Source organism: Carlito syrichta, unplaced genomic scaffold, assembly GCF_000164805.1.
Source record: "Carlito syrichta isolate Samal-C Ts95f unplaced genomic scaffold, Tarsius_syrichta-2.0.1 Scaffold306593, whole genome shotgun sequence".
Taxonomy (NCBI): Eukaryota; Metazoa; Chordata; class Mammalia; order Primates; family Tarsiidae; genus Carlito; species Carlito syrichta.
The window spans coordinates 451114-462923 of record NW_007250689.1 but is presented as its reverse complement, the minus strand read 5'-3'; positions in this window follow the sequence as shown (position 1 = coordinate 462923).

The window sequence follows — 11810 nt, the reverse complement described above, 5'->3', positions numbered from 1 at the left end:
TTCCCATGCTAAGCTAGAATGCTCAAAGGCAGACTGGGGAGTCCTGGTGGTAGGAACTCCGGTCTACAGCAGAATCAGAAACAATTTCTCCCTGGAAGAAAACTTCCCTGGTTTAGACATACAAGACTCCCACAAATTAAGATCAAGCAGTCAATTCACAATCAAAGATTGTCTAGTGTACCAAAAATAGCTCACCAGAAGAAACATCAGATTTAGACCTCCCCAAAACTAAAGATATTACAATAGTAAAATACAGAATATAGAACCATTTTATATAAAATGTTTGAAAAAAATCAATATACAATCACAACAGACACAAGCACCAAGAGTGAGACCCCCCTACTCTAAATAAATAAATAAATAAAAAAGAAGGAAAAAATTGTAAAATGGGTGTTAACATATGTGACAGGAAAAATTAAAATTTCCAATGTAGCTCTAACCAGTCCCAGATAAAGAACATACAATTGCGAAGAAGCAATATATAAAGTAAAAAGGGCTGTTCAGATGGGCGTGGTGGCTCACGTCTAAAATCCCAGCACTTTGGGAGGCCAAAGCAAGAGGATTACCTGAGCTTCTGGGGTTCGAGATCAGCCTGGGCAACTTGGTGACACCTCCTCTCAACAATAAAGCAAAAAAATTAGCCAGGCGTGGTAGCGCACACCTGTAGTTCCAGCTACTTGGAAGGCTGAGGTGGAAAGATCACCTGAGACAGCAGGTGGAGGCTGCAGTGGCCGTCAGCATGCCACTGCACTTGCACTCTAGCATGGGTGACAGAGTGAGACTCCAACTCAAAAAAAAAAAAAAAAAAAAGAGCTGTCCGTTTGCTAGAACTCATGTCTAAAACATTGTACTGAAACTGAAAAACACCAAAGGCAAAACAAATGCCCTTAAAAAACATAACGGGAGGCCAGGCACGGTGGCTCATGTCTGTAATCCCAGCACTTTGGGAAGCAGAGGTGAGAGGACTGCCTGAGTCCAGGGGTTTGAAATCACACTGAGCAACTTGTAGAGACCTTGTCTCTACAGTAAACCAAAAAATAAGCTGGGCATGGTGGCACATGCCTGTGGTTCCAGCTATCTGGAAGACTGAGATGGAAAGATCGCCAGAGCCCAGCAGGTCAAGGCTGTGGTGAGCGTGCCACTGCACGTCCAGCATGGACGACAGAGTGAGACTTCTACTCAAAACAAAAAAACCCAAAAAACACATAATGGGAACTTTCCATTACAGTGAACTAGTTAGCTTCACTAACGCTCTCACTGAAACCAAAAATGCTAATAAAATCTATAAAATCTTTACAAAATATTTTATAAAATCATTTAAATATTATTTATATTAATAATTTATATTACTAATATTCAAAATTATTTAAATATTATTAAATATATTTATGAAATTAAATATCTTATAAAATAATTATAAAGTAACAAAAAATATTTCCAAATGCATAGATGAGCTTTAAGAAGTAAAAGCTAGGCCAAACCCCGTGGCTTATGCCTATAATCCCAGCACTTTGGGAGGCGGAGGTAAGAGGATTGCCAGAACTCATGGGTTCGAGACCAGCCTGGGCAACTTGGTGAGACTTTGTCTCTACAGTAAGTCAAAAAAATTAGCCGGGCGTGGTAGTGCACGCCTGTAGTTCCAGCTACTTGGAAGGCTGAGGCGGAAGGAACGCCTGAGCCCAGCAGGTCAAGGCTGCTGTGGCTGTTAGCGTGCCACTGCACTCCAGCCTGGGCAACAGAGTGAGAGATAGCTCCCCAAAAAAAATCTACTCTATTTTGGTTTATTAGTATCTTAGAAAAGACTAATGGAAAAATAAAAAGATCTACCCTCTTAGCAAAAGTTTAGGTATATAACACAATATTGTTAACTCTGGGTTACAATACACAGTGGCTCTCTAGGACTTACTCATCTTTCATAACTGAAACTTTGGACCCTTTGACCAACACCTCTCCTTTCTCCCCACGGCTCCTGGTAATCACCAGTCTACTCTCTCTTCTATGAGTTTAACCATTTCAGATCCTTCAAATAAATGGCATCATGTAATATTTGTTCTTCCATGTGTGGCTTACATCACTTATCATAATGTGCTCCAGGTTCATCTATGCTGTCCTCTACTCTTTTTTTTTTTGAGTTGGAGTCACTCTGTCGCCCAGGCTGGAGTGCAGTGGCCACTCCCGGCCACCGCAGCCTCAGCCTGCTGGGCTCCTGCGATCCTTCTGCCTCAGTCTTCCAAGTAGCTGGAACTACAGGTGCGCACTACCACGCCCGGATAATTTTTTGATTTATTGTGGAGATGAGGTCTTGCCAAGTTGCCCAGTCTGGTCTCAAACCCGTGAGCTCAGGTGATCCTCTCATCTCAGTCTCTCAAAGTGCTGGGATTTACATAAGCATGAGCCACTGTGCCTGGCCTGAAAGTAGATCTTATAATAAGTGTTATTACTGCTAGCTTAATTAATAAATACATCAGTCAAGAGGAAACTTTTGGAGATGACAAATATGTTTATGGCATTGATTGAAGTGATGGCTTCGTAGGTGTATGTTTACCTCCAAATTCATCAAGTTATATACACTAAATATGTATTGCAGGTCTTCATTTAATGTCGTCAATAGGTTCTTGGAAATTGCAACGTTAAGTGAAAGGATGTCTAACAAAGCCAATTTTACTATACACAGAAAGAACATACAAACTCCACACAGACAGTGGTCTTGTCCAGAATAGGTTTCTGGGTTTTTTTTCTCATCAACATTATAAGGATGAAATGTTATTTCAGGATGTGCTGTACAGCTTTTTATATATCAGCATACTCAATAAAGTGGGGTCTTTTGTTGTTGTTTAAGAGATATATATCACCAGAGGCCAAAAACTAGGCAATGAATAGAAGCCAGCTTTGGCTTAATGGTGTTTGCCACACCACGTAAACTTGAGGTTCATTTTCACAGGCTCATGAAATACAGAGAAAAGGAGACAAAACAGAGTGACCACCCAAGGTGGACAGTCTAAGAGAAAAGTCTTCCTGCATAAAACTGGCATAAAGATCTACCTGTCAGTCATAAGGTGAACCGAAATTAACCTGCCCCCATCCCATTCCTCAGGGGACTACTAGGGAAATTGCCTATCTCAAAACTTGGTACCAAGTGGGAAAGTGGGGCATAGCTCCCCTGAAAATTTACAAGTACAAACTGGTTCATATGTGATGTTTCAGGTGGAATTCACTCTACCCGAGCAGTCAAGATACTATACTATACAATACTATCAAGATAAAATTTCAGTTTAAAGTAATCCTAAACTTGTAATGTAGTCAGGGGCAATGGAAACAAACAAAATCTTCCTTGGAGGAACCCAGCTTGAATGTGAGTCAAAAAAGAATTCCCACAATTATATTTCCAAGAAATTTGATTTCACAGTTAAAAAAACTAAAATTACAGAACGTACAAAGAAACAAGTCACCGTGAGTGAAATCAAGCAGAAATAAACCAAAAATAAGGCCTGGTGAAGTGGTTCACACCTGTAATCTTAGAATTTGGGGAGGATTACTTGAGTCCAGGAGTTCAAGACCAGCATGGGCAACTTAGCAAGACCTTGTCTCTACAATAATAAAATAAAATAAAAATTAGTCAGTCGGGATGATGCATACCTGCAGTCCCAGCTACTCAAGAGGCTGAGATGAAATGAACACCTGAGCCCAGGAAGTCAACTGCAGTGAGCTGTGATCGTGCCACTGCACTCCATTCGGGCAACAGAGTGAGACCCTGACATAAGATAAAATAAGACTTATAGAGACTTTAGATCATAATGGTCAAATAGAGAATATGAGATAAAGATATTTTAAAGATATGTTTATGGCCTGTTGTGGTGGCTCATACCTATAATCCTAGCACTTAGAGAAGCCAAAGCAGGAGGATTGCTTGAGTCCAAGAGTTTGAGACCAGCCTGGCCAACATAATGAGACCCCTATCTCTAAAGAAAAGAAGGGAAAAAAAGTTTATTTAAGAATAATAATATAAGCCGGGCTCGGTGGCTCAGCCTGTAATCCCGCGCCTTTGGGAGGCTGAGGTGAGTGGATTGCCTGAGCCCGCGGGTTCGAGACCCGCCTGGGCAGCGAGACCTCATCTCTACAATAAATCAAAAAATCAGCCGGGCGTGGTAGCACATGCCTGTAATTCCAGCTACTTGGAAGGCTGAGGCGGAAGGATCGCCGGAGCCCAGCAGGCGAGGTTGTGGTGGCCAGGAGTGGCCACTGCACTCCAGTCTGGGCGACAGAGTGAGACTCCAACTCAAAAAAAAAAAAAAAAGAATAATAATATAAGCCAGGATCAGTGGCTCAGCCTGTAACCCCAGCACTCACTGAGGCGAGTGGATTGTCTGAGTCCATGGGTTCAAGACCAGCCTGGGCAACTTGGCAAGACCTCGTTTCCACAATAAATCAAAAATTAGCCAGGCATGGTAGTGTGCGCCTGTAGTTCTGGCTACTTGGAAGGCTGAGGTGGAAGGATCGCCAGAGCCCAGCAGGTCAACACTTGGGTGGCCATGAGTGTGCCACTTACTCCAGCCTGGGTGACAGAGTGAGACTCCAACTCAAAAAAAAAAAAAAAAAAAAAAAAAGAAGAATATAAACATAAGCCAAAAACATAATTAAGAATATGTTTCAAGAATTAAAATAAAGGGTTAAAAATAAACACAGAGCAAGGAGCTTTAAAAAAGTAGCAAGCAAAAATTTAAAAGAAATAAATACAACTTCTAGAAATAAAAAGTAAAACAATGGAAATTAACTAAATGGACAAGAAAAAGTTTGGTATTTTCTTAAAAAGTTAAGCGTATATGCCTTCTGGCCTAAGAAGTCAGCCATTAATCATATAATTGTTCCTATATATAAGAAGTCATTATTCTTTTGTTATTTTTAAGATTTTATCTTTGTCTTTGTCTTTCATCAGTTTGACTATAATTGGAATCCCTATGGTAACCATTAGGAAAGTTCTTAAATATATAGTAATGTATCTATCCTATAAATGTATTGTTGATTGAACAGTAGAAAATTAATTAATGTAGAAGAATAATGTCACCAAAATTGCAAAGTAGATACAATCTGGCTTTACTCTCTCCCACAGAAACCAAGAACATTACCCAGCACCAAGATTAACACCAGCAATAGCCCAGAACTCAAATTTGAGGCTGAGACAATGCCCAAGGACACAGAGAAGTGAAAACTCCAATCAGACAGTAGGAGAAACAGATTTATTAGTCTGTGACACCCTTCCCCCAATCTCCCAAGCACTGTACGTGAAAAATTCCTCTCACTGTTTCTATACTAATAAGTAAGATTGAGGGAGACAGCCAACTTCCCCACCATCTTGGGTTCTCTTGCAGGAAACTGTTCCTGCCTCAACCCTTGGGAATCATCATGAGTGCCTTTAGGAAGAAGAGCACAATGGGGGGAAAATCTACCCTTTTAGCAAAGTTTAAAGTGTACTCATACAATATTAACCAGGAGAGAGTGGGACAACCTATTCAGAGTGCTGAAGGGAAAAAACAAAAGAACTGCCAACTGAGAATGCTGTACCCAGGAAAGCTTTCCTTCCAATATGAAAGAGATACCCGGGCTCGGTGGCTCAGCCTGTAACACCGCACCCTTGGGAGGCTGAGGTGAGTGGATTGCCTGAGCCCGTGGGTTCGAGACCCGCCTGGGCAGCGAGACCTCATCTCTACAATAAAATCAAAAAATCAACCGGGTGTGGTAGCACGCACCTGTAATTCGGCTACTCAGAAGGCTGAGGCAGAAGGATCGCCAGAACCCAGCAGGTCGAGGCTGCAGTGGCCGGGAGTGGCGTTCTCTTGGTGACAGAGTGAGACTCCAACTCAAAAAAAAAAAAGAGAGATAAAGTCTTTCCCAGACAAACAAAAGCTGAAGGACCTCATCACCACTAGACCCACCTTACAAATAATACGAAAGGAAGTTCTTCAGTCTGAAAGAAAAGAACACTAATGTGCAAAATAGAAAAGAAAAAAAAAAGGAAACATTTGAGGGTATAAAATTCACTAGTCAGTCAGGCACAGTGGCTCATGTCTGTAATCCCAGCACTCTGGAAAGCCGAGGCAGGAAGATCACTTGAGACTATGAGTTCGAGGCCAACCTGGAAAATATAGTGAGTCCTCATCTCTACAAAACATCAAAAAATTAGCCAGGCATGGTGGCACATACCTGTAGTCCCAGCTACTCAGGAGGCTGAGGAAGAAGGATCACCTAAGCCCAGGAGGTTGAGGCTGCATCGAGCCATGATCATGCATGCTACTGCACTCTAGCCTGGGTGACAAAGTGACACCCTGACTCAAAAAAAAAAATAAAAAAGTAAAAAGAGACTAATAGGTAATAGATCATATTTGTTTAAGGTCAAATAACCATATACCCCTAGTAACCAAATACCATTTCTCACTAAAAGTGACAATGAATCATTGGAAAAGATAGCTGATACCAGCTCTGGTCTAGATATGTACAAAATAAGCCTAAAACATTTTATTGTTCTAGATAGCAAGAAAGCCGGAGGCTCCTCTCAAAAGGACTCAGGGGCCAACTTGAATAAGTTCCCACTGGCCAAAATAGGACAATTTAAGCATCAAAAAAGACAGCAATTGGCAGTGATTGAGCACATCACATATGTGTTAAATTGTGAGTTCATAATGCTACTAAAAAACAAACTTTCATTGGTCAACTTTGTAAGATGTTAGGGAAACAATTCATTACTTTGAAAGCTGGTAAAATAAAAGGGAAACAACCAAACATTTATCCTGCCTTTCCTATGAAGTATTTCTCTGGGTAACAAGTAGTTAATGTAAAAAATTTCTCTCTATAGATATATTCTACCTAATAAACAAAGAATGAGAATAATATTTTCTAACTCCCATGTTTTATTTTTAATTTTTTGTTTGTTTTTTAGAGACAGGATCTTGCTCTGTTGCCCAGGCTGGACTCAAATTTCTGGGCTCAAGCGATCCTCCTGCCCCAGTCTCCTAAGTAGCTTGAACTACAGGTGTGTACCACAGTGCCGGGTTTTTACTCCCATATAAATGAAACTAGACCAGTGGTTCTCAGTCAGGGACAATTCTGCCTCCCATTACACAACTGACAACATCTAGAGACATTTTTTGGTTGTCCCAATGAGGGGGCAGTACTACTGGCATCCATTGGGTAGAGGCCAGGGATGTTGCTAAACCTCCTATAATGCACAGCACAACCCCCTACAATAACAAATTATCCCACCCAAAATGCCAGTAGCACCAGGGTTGAGAAACTAACATCATAATACACAAAAAGACCACTATTGTATAACTTCCTGATAGAAGTACTAAAACCATCTACAAATTAGTTTTTGCCAAAATCATCAAATCTAAATCTGATTAAGTCGCTAGCCACCAATTTACATGAAATACAGGAACAGAGCCCGGCTCGGTGGCTCAGCCTGTAATCCCGCGCTTTGGGAGGCTGAGGTGAGTGGATTGCCTGAGCCCACGGGTTCAAGACCCACCTGGGCAACTTGGTGAGACTTCATCTCTACAATAAATCAAAAAATTAGCCAGGCATGGTAGCACGTGCCTGTAGTTCCAGCTACTTGGAAGGCTGAGGCGGAAGGATCACTGGAGCCCAGCAGGTCGAGGCTGTGGTAGCTGGGAACGACCACTGCACTCCAGTCTGGGTGACAGAGTGAGACTCCAACTCAAAAAAAAAAAAACAAAAAAGAAAAGAAATACAGGAACAGGCCGGGTGCGGTGGCTCAAGCCTGTAATCCCAGCACTTTGGGAGGCTGAGGCGAGAGGCTTACATGAACCCAGAGGTTTGAGACCAACCTGGGGAATTGGTGAGACCTTGTCTTTACAACAAATCAAAAAAATTAGCCTGGCATGGTAGCGCGTGCCTGTAGTTCCAGTTACTTGGAAGGCTAAGGCGGAAGGATCGCCTGAGCTCGGTAGGTAGAGGCTGCGGTGGTCATGAGCATGCCACTGCACTCCAGTCTGGACAACAGAGTGAGACTCCAAGTCAAAAAAAAAAAAAAGAAGGAATACAGGGAACTGAGGAACATGGAAGAAGCTCAACAAAATTCAGACTGAGAAACTCTACAGGACAAATGACCTGGTTTAAGAAAAAGAGTAAGAAGCCGGGCTTGGTGGTTCAGCCTGTAATCCCGCGCCTTTGGGAGGCTGAGGTGAGTGGATTGCCTGAGCCCGTGGGTTTGAGATCCGCCTGGGCAGCGAGACCTCATCTCTACAATAAATCAAAAAATCAGCCAGGGGTGGTAGCGCATGCCTGTAATTCCGGCTACTCGGAAGGCTGAGGCGGAAGGATCGCCGGAGCCCAGCAGGTCGAGGCTGCGGTGGCCGGGAGCGGCCACTGCACTCCAGTCTGGGCGACAGAGTGAGACTCCAACTCAAAAAAAAAAAAACCCAAAAAAACAAAACAAAAAAAAACAAAAAAAGAAAAAGAGTAAGAAAAAAAGGTGGAGGATGGACACAAAGATTTAAGAGACATATCACCTGCAAAGTATGAACCTTATTTAGATTTTTATTCAAATAAATGATTTTCAAAATTCAAACATAAATTCAGGAGCAGTAACTCACACCTGTAATCCCAGCAGTTTGGGAGGCCAAGGCAAGAGGATCACTTCAACCCAGGAGGTCAAGACAATGGGGGAAATGTGAATAAATGGATACTTGATATTAAGAAACCATTGTTTCTTTAAAGTGTATCGATAATACTGTGATTTTGTTTTAAAGAAGAATCCTTATCACTTAGAGATAGGATACTGAAAAATTTTTTTTTGAGTTGGAGTCTCACTCCATTGCCCAGGCTGGAGTGCAGTGGCACATACGCTTACAGCCACCCCAGCGCCAAACTTCTGGGCTCCAGTGATCCTTCCGCCTCAGCCTTCTGAGTAGTTGGAACTACAGACCCACGCTACCACACCCAGATATTTTTTATTTTATTTTATTGTAGAGACAAGTTCTCGCCAAGTTACCCGGGGTTGGTCTCGAACCCGTGGGCTCAGGCAATCCACTCGTCTCAGCCTCCCAAAGTGCTGGGATTACAAGCTGAGTCACCGAGCCCGGCCTGAAATATTTACTGATAAAATTATATAATGTTAGAGATGTGCACCAAACAATTGGAAATAAGATTGCATTAGATGAAAGAAGATCGGCCATAGATTGCTCACTGGAGCATCACCGGCATAGAAGACACTTTCACTGGGCCAGGTCACACTTGGCAACAGTATACCTGAGGCAAGGGTAAACAATTTTGCACTGTGGATCTCCAAAAAAATGGTCTGACTCACCGAACTTAAATAAGGGTTGATGGTTCTATTCTCTGTGTGTATTTGACATTTTCCATCATAAAAAGTTTGAAAAACAACCACAAAAGGATCTTCTAATAGCCTAACTCCAGGGATGTTTTAAACTTATTTTAGCAGACTCCTCTGCACTATTTAATATGGTTCATTATTCCACTTTTCCTAAACGCTACATTCCTCAGATTCCATGGTCCTGACTCCTAGATTATCTCCCTACCTTTCGGCTCCTTTCTTCTGTCTCTTTCATGACTTCTCTTCCTCCACCGCCCTTGAGTGCTGGTGCTCCCCAGGACTCCACTGTGGGCCGACCTCTCTCCCTCTCTGCTCCCTCTCCGGATGACGGCATCCACCCTCATGGCTTCCTTTACCATCACTCTTTGCTTATGACAATCATCGACCTTCCACCCACCTAACCTTTCCTCCTCCTGGATTATTTTTTTTTTAATCTTGGTTGATGTCACCAAACCATCTAAGCTAGAAACTTAAAATTCTTCCTAGCTCTTCTCTCCACAAGGCTGACTGACTTTGGATATCCACAATCAGCAAGATTTTCCATTTTACCCTCCAGACTAGCTGGATGTTTCTGCCGATCCTTCATTATCCCTATTCTAGTTCAATCCCTCATCCTCTCCTGACGAACCACTGTCACAGTCTCCTTCCTCATTAACCTCCCCACCTCCATAAAGCCACCAGTGATTCTTCTAAAAGAGGCATCTGGCCTTTCAGCTTGGAATTGCTATCACCCATGATTTAAGTAACTCCCAAACATGGATAAAGAGTCGGAGCCCACTGTCGATTAAATTACCTGTGATGATACTACTTAAAATGAGGCATAAATTCCCAGTGTTTATCATAAATACCATGCAACTATAGAAATCCAGTTCACAGACTAAATCGCTGATGATGTGGACACTGATTTAACGTGAGAATGAGTATGTTTTGCTGAGATCAGATGCCTCCGGGAAAATGAGCACAAGGCACGTGCCCCACCAGAGGCTGCTCTGAGTCCGGCCTGTCTCCACCGGCTCTGAAGGACGGTGGGTGGCTCCCGTCCTTCTCTCTCCGAACTTGCGCATCGCAACGGCCTCCTCTTGACCCTAAAGCATCATATATCCTTGAAGGCCGTCTTTATCCTCTTCTCATTAGCCTTTGGGCATGTAAAGAGTACTTCTTGGCTCCAATTCTCATAAGCGTGTAACAGGACTCCTAGAAGGCAGTCACCCACGCGATGTGGACTGTGCTTATATTTTTCTTTTCTTTTTTTTTTTTTGAGACAGGGTCTCGCTTTGTTGCCTAGTCTGGAGTGCAGTGGTGCAATCCTAGGTCACTGCCACCTCGAACTCCTGGGCTCCAGTGAGCCTCCTGCCTCAGGCTCCCGAGTAGCTAGGACTACAGGCGCGCCGCACGCTTGTAGAGACGAGGTCACGCCAGAGTTGCCCAGGGTGGTCTCGAACTCCTGGTCTCAAGCGATCTTCCCACCTCGGCCGACCAAAGCTCTGGGATTACAGGCGTGAGCCCCCACACCCGGCCTCTGATAGAATTCTTGAAGAGAACTCGGCCTCGCTTCCTCAAGCCCTGCCAGCGGCATCTGAGACCCGCAACTTTCACTCCCGCCGCCCTCCCTTCCGCCGCTAGGTGGCGGGCTCACGGACGCCCGAAACCACTTGCCAAGGAGTCGACCGCCGGTCGCAATGACGTCACTCGCCCCTGGCTCTGATTGGTTATTTTTTCTCCACTACCCCCCCCGGAGGAGGAGCCAGTGGCAGAACCGAAAGTGTCGGGTACGGCGAGCTCGCAGTGTCCCAAGACGTGCGCGCGCGCCCGGGAACCAGGTCCTCCGGCCTGCGGGGGCAGACCGCGTTCCTGTGTGATAGAGGGCGGAACCGTTTAAGCGGGACACACTGATGAGGGCGGGGTCACACTGAGGGGAGGAGTCACCTTGAGAGGAGGGGTCACAGTGACCGGTGGAGTCACTCAGAGTGGAGGGACACACGGGGGGTGTGTGCCGCGCTGAGGGGTTCTGGCACACACTGGGGGTGGCAGTGTCACACTGAGGAAAGGTCCCCCGAAGGGGAGGAGTGTCACTGAAGAAGAGTCTCGGAGGGAAGGCCCTCTTTGGGGGGCGGGCTCTCGCCGAGGGGCGGGGTCTTGCGGAAGGCGGGGCTTTCCGCAGGTGGAGGCGTCTCTCCTAGGAGAGGCTAATTTGGACAAAGTAGTCGGGGCCGGGGTGGGTCCAGGCTGGGTGGTCACAGGGCGGAGGCGCTGGAGTCCTTTATTGGGGGAGGCGGGATGGAGTGAGGTGGCGTCGAGGCCAAGCCCGGGATGAGGCGGCCGAGGGCGCCGCACAGCCCCGGGGCGTCAAACGGCCCGAGAAGGTGGAAGGCGCCGGGGAGTGCGGAGGGCAGGGCGGGGGTCGAAGAGACCTGCGGAGTGAGCAGGCTGGGCCGGGAAGGCGGACGGGCGGCTGGGCGGCCTC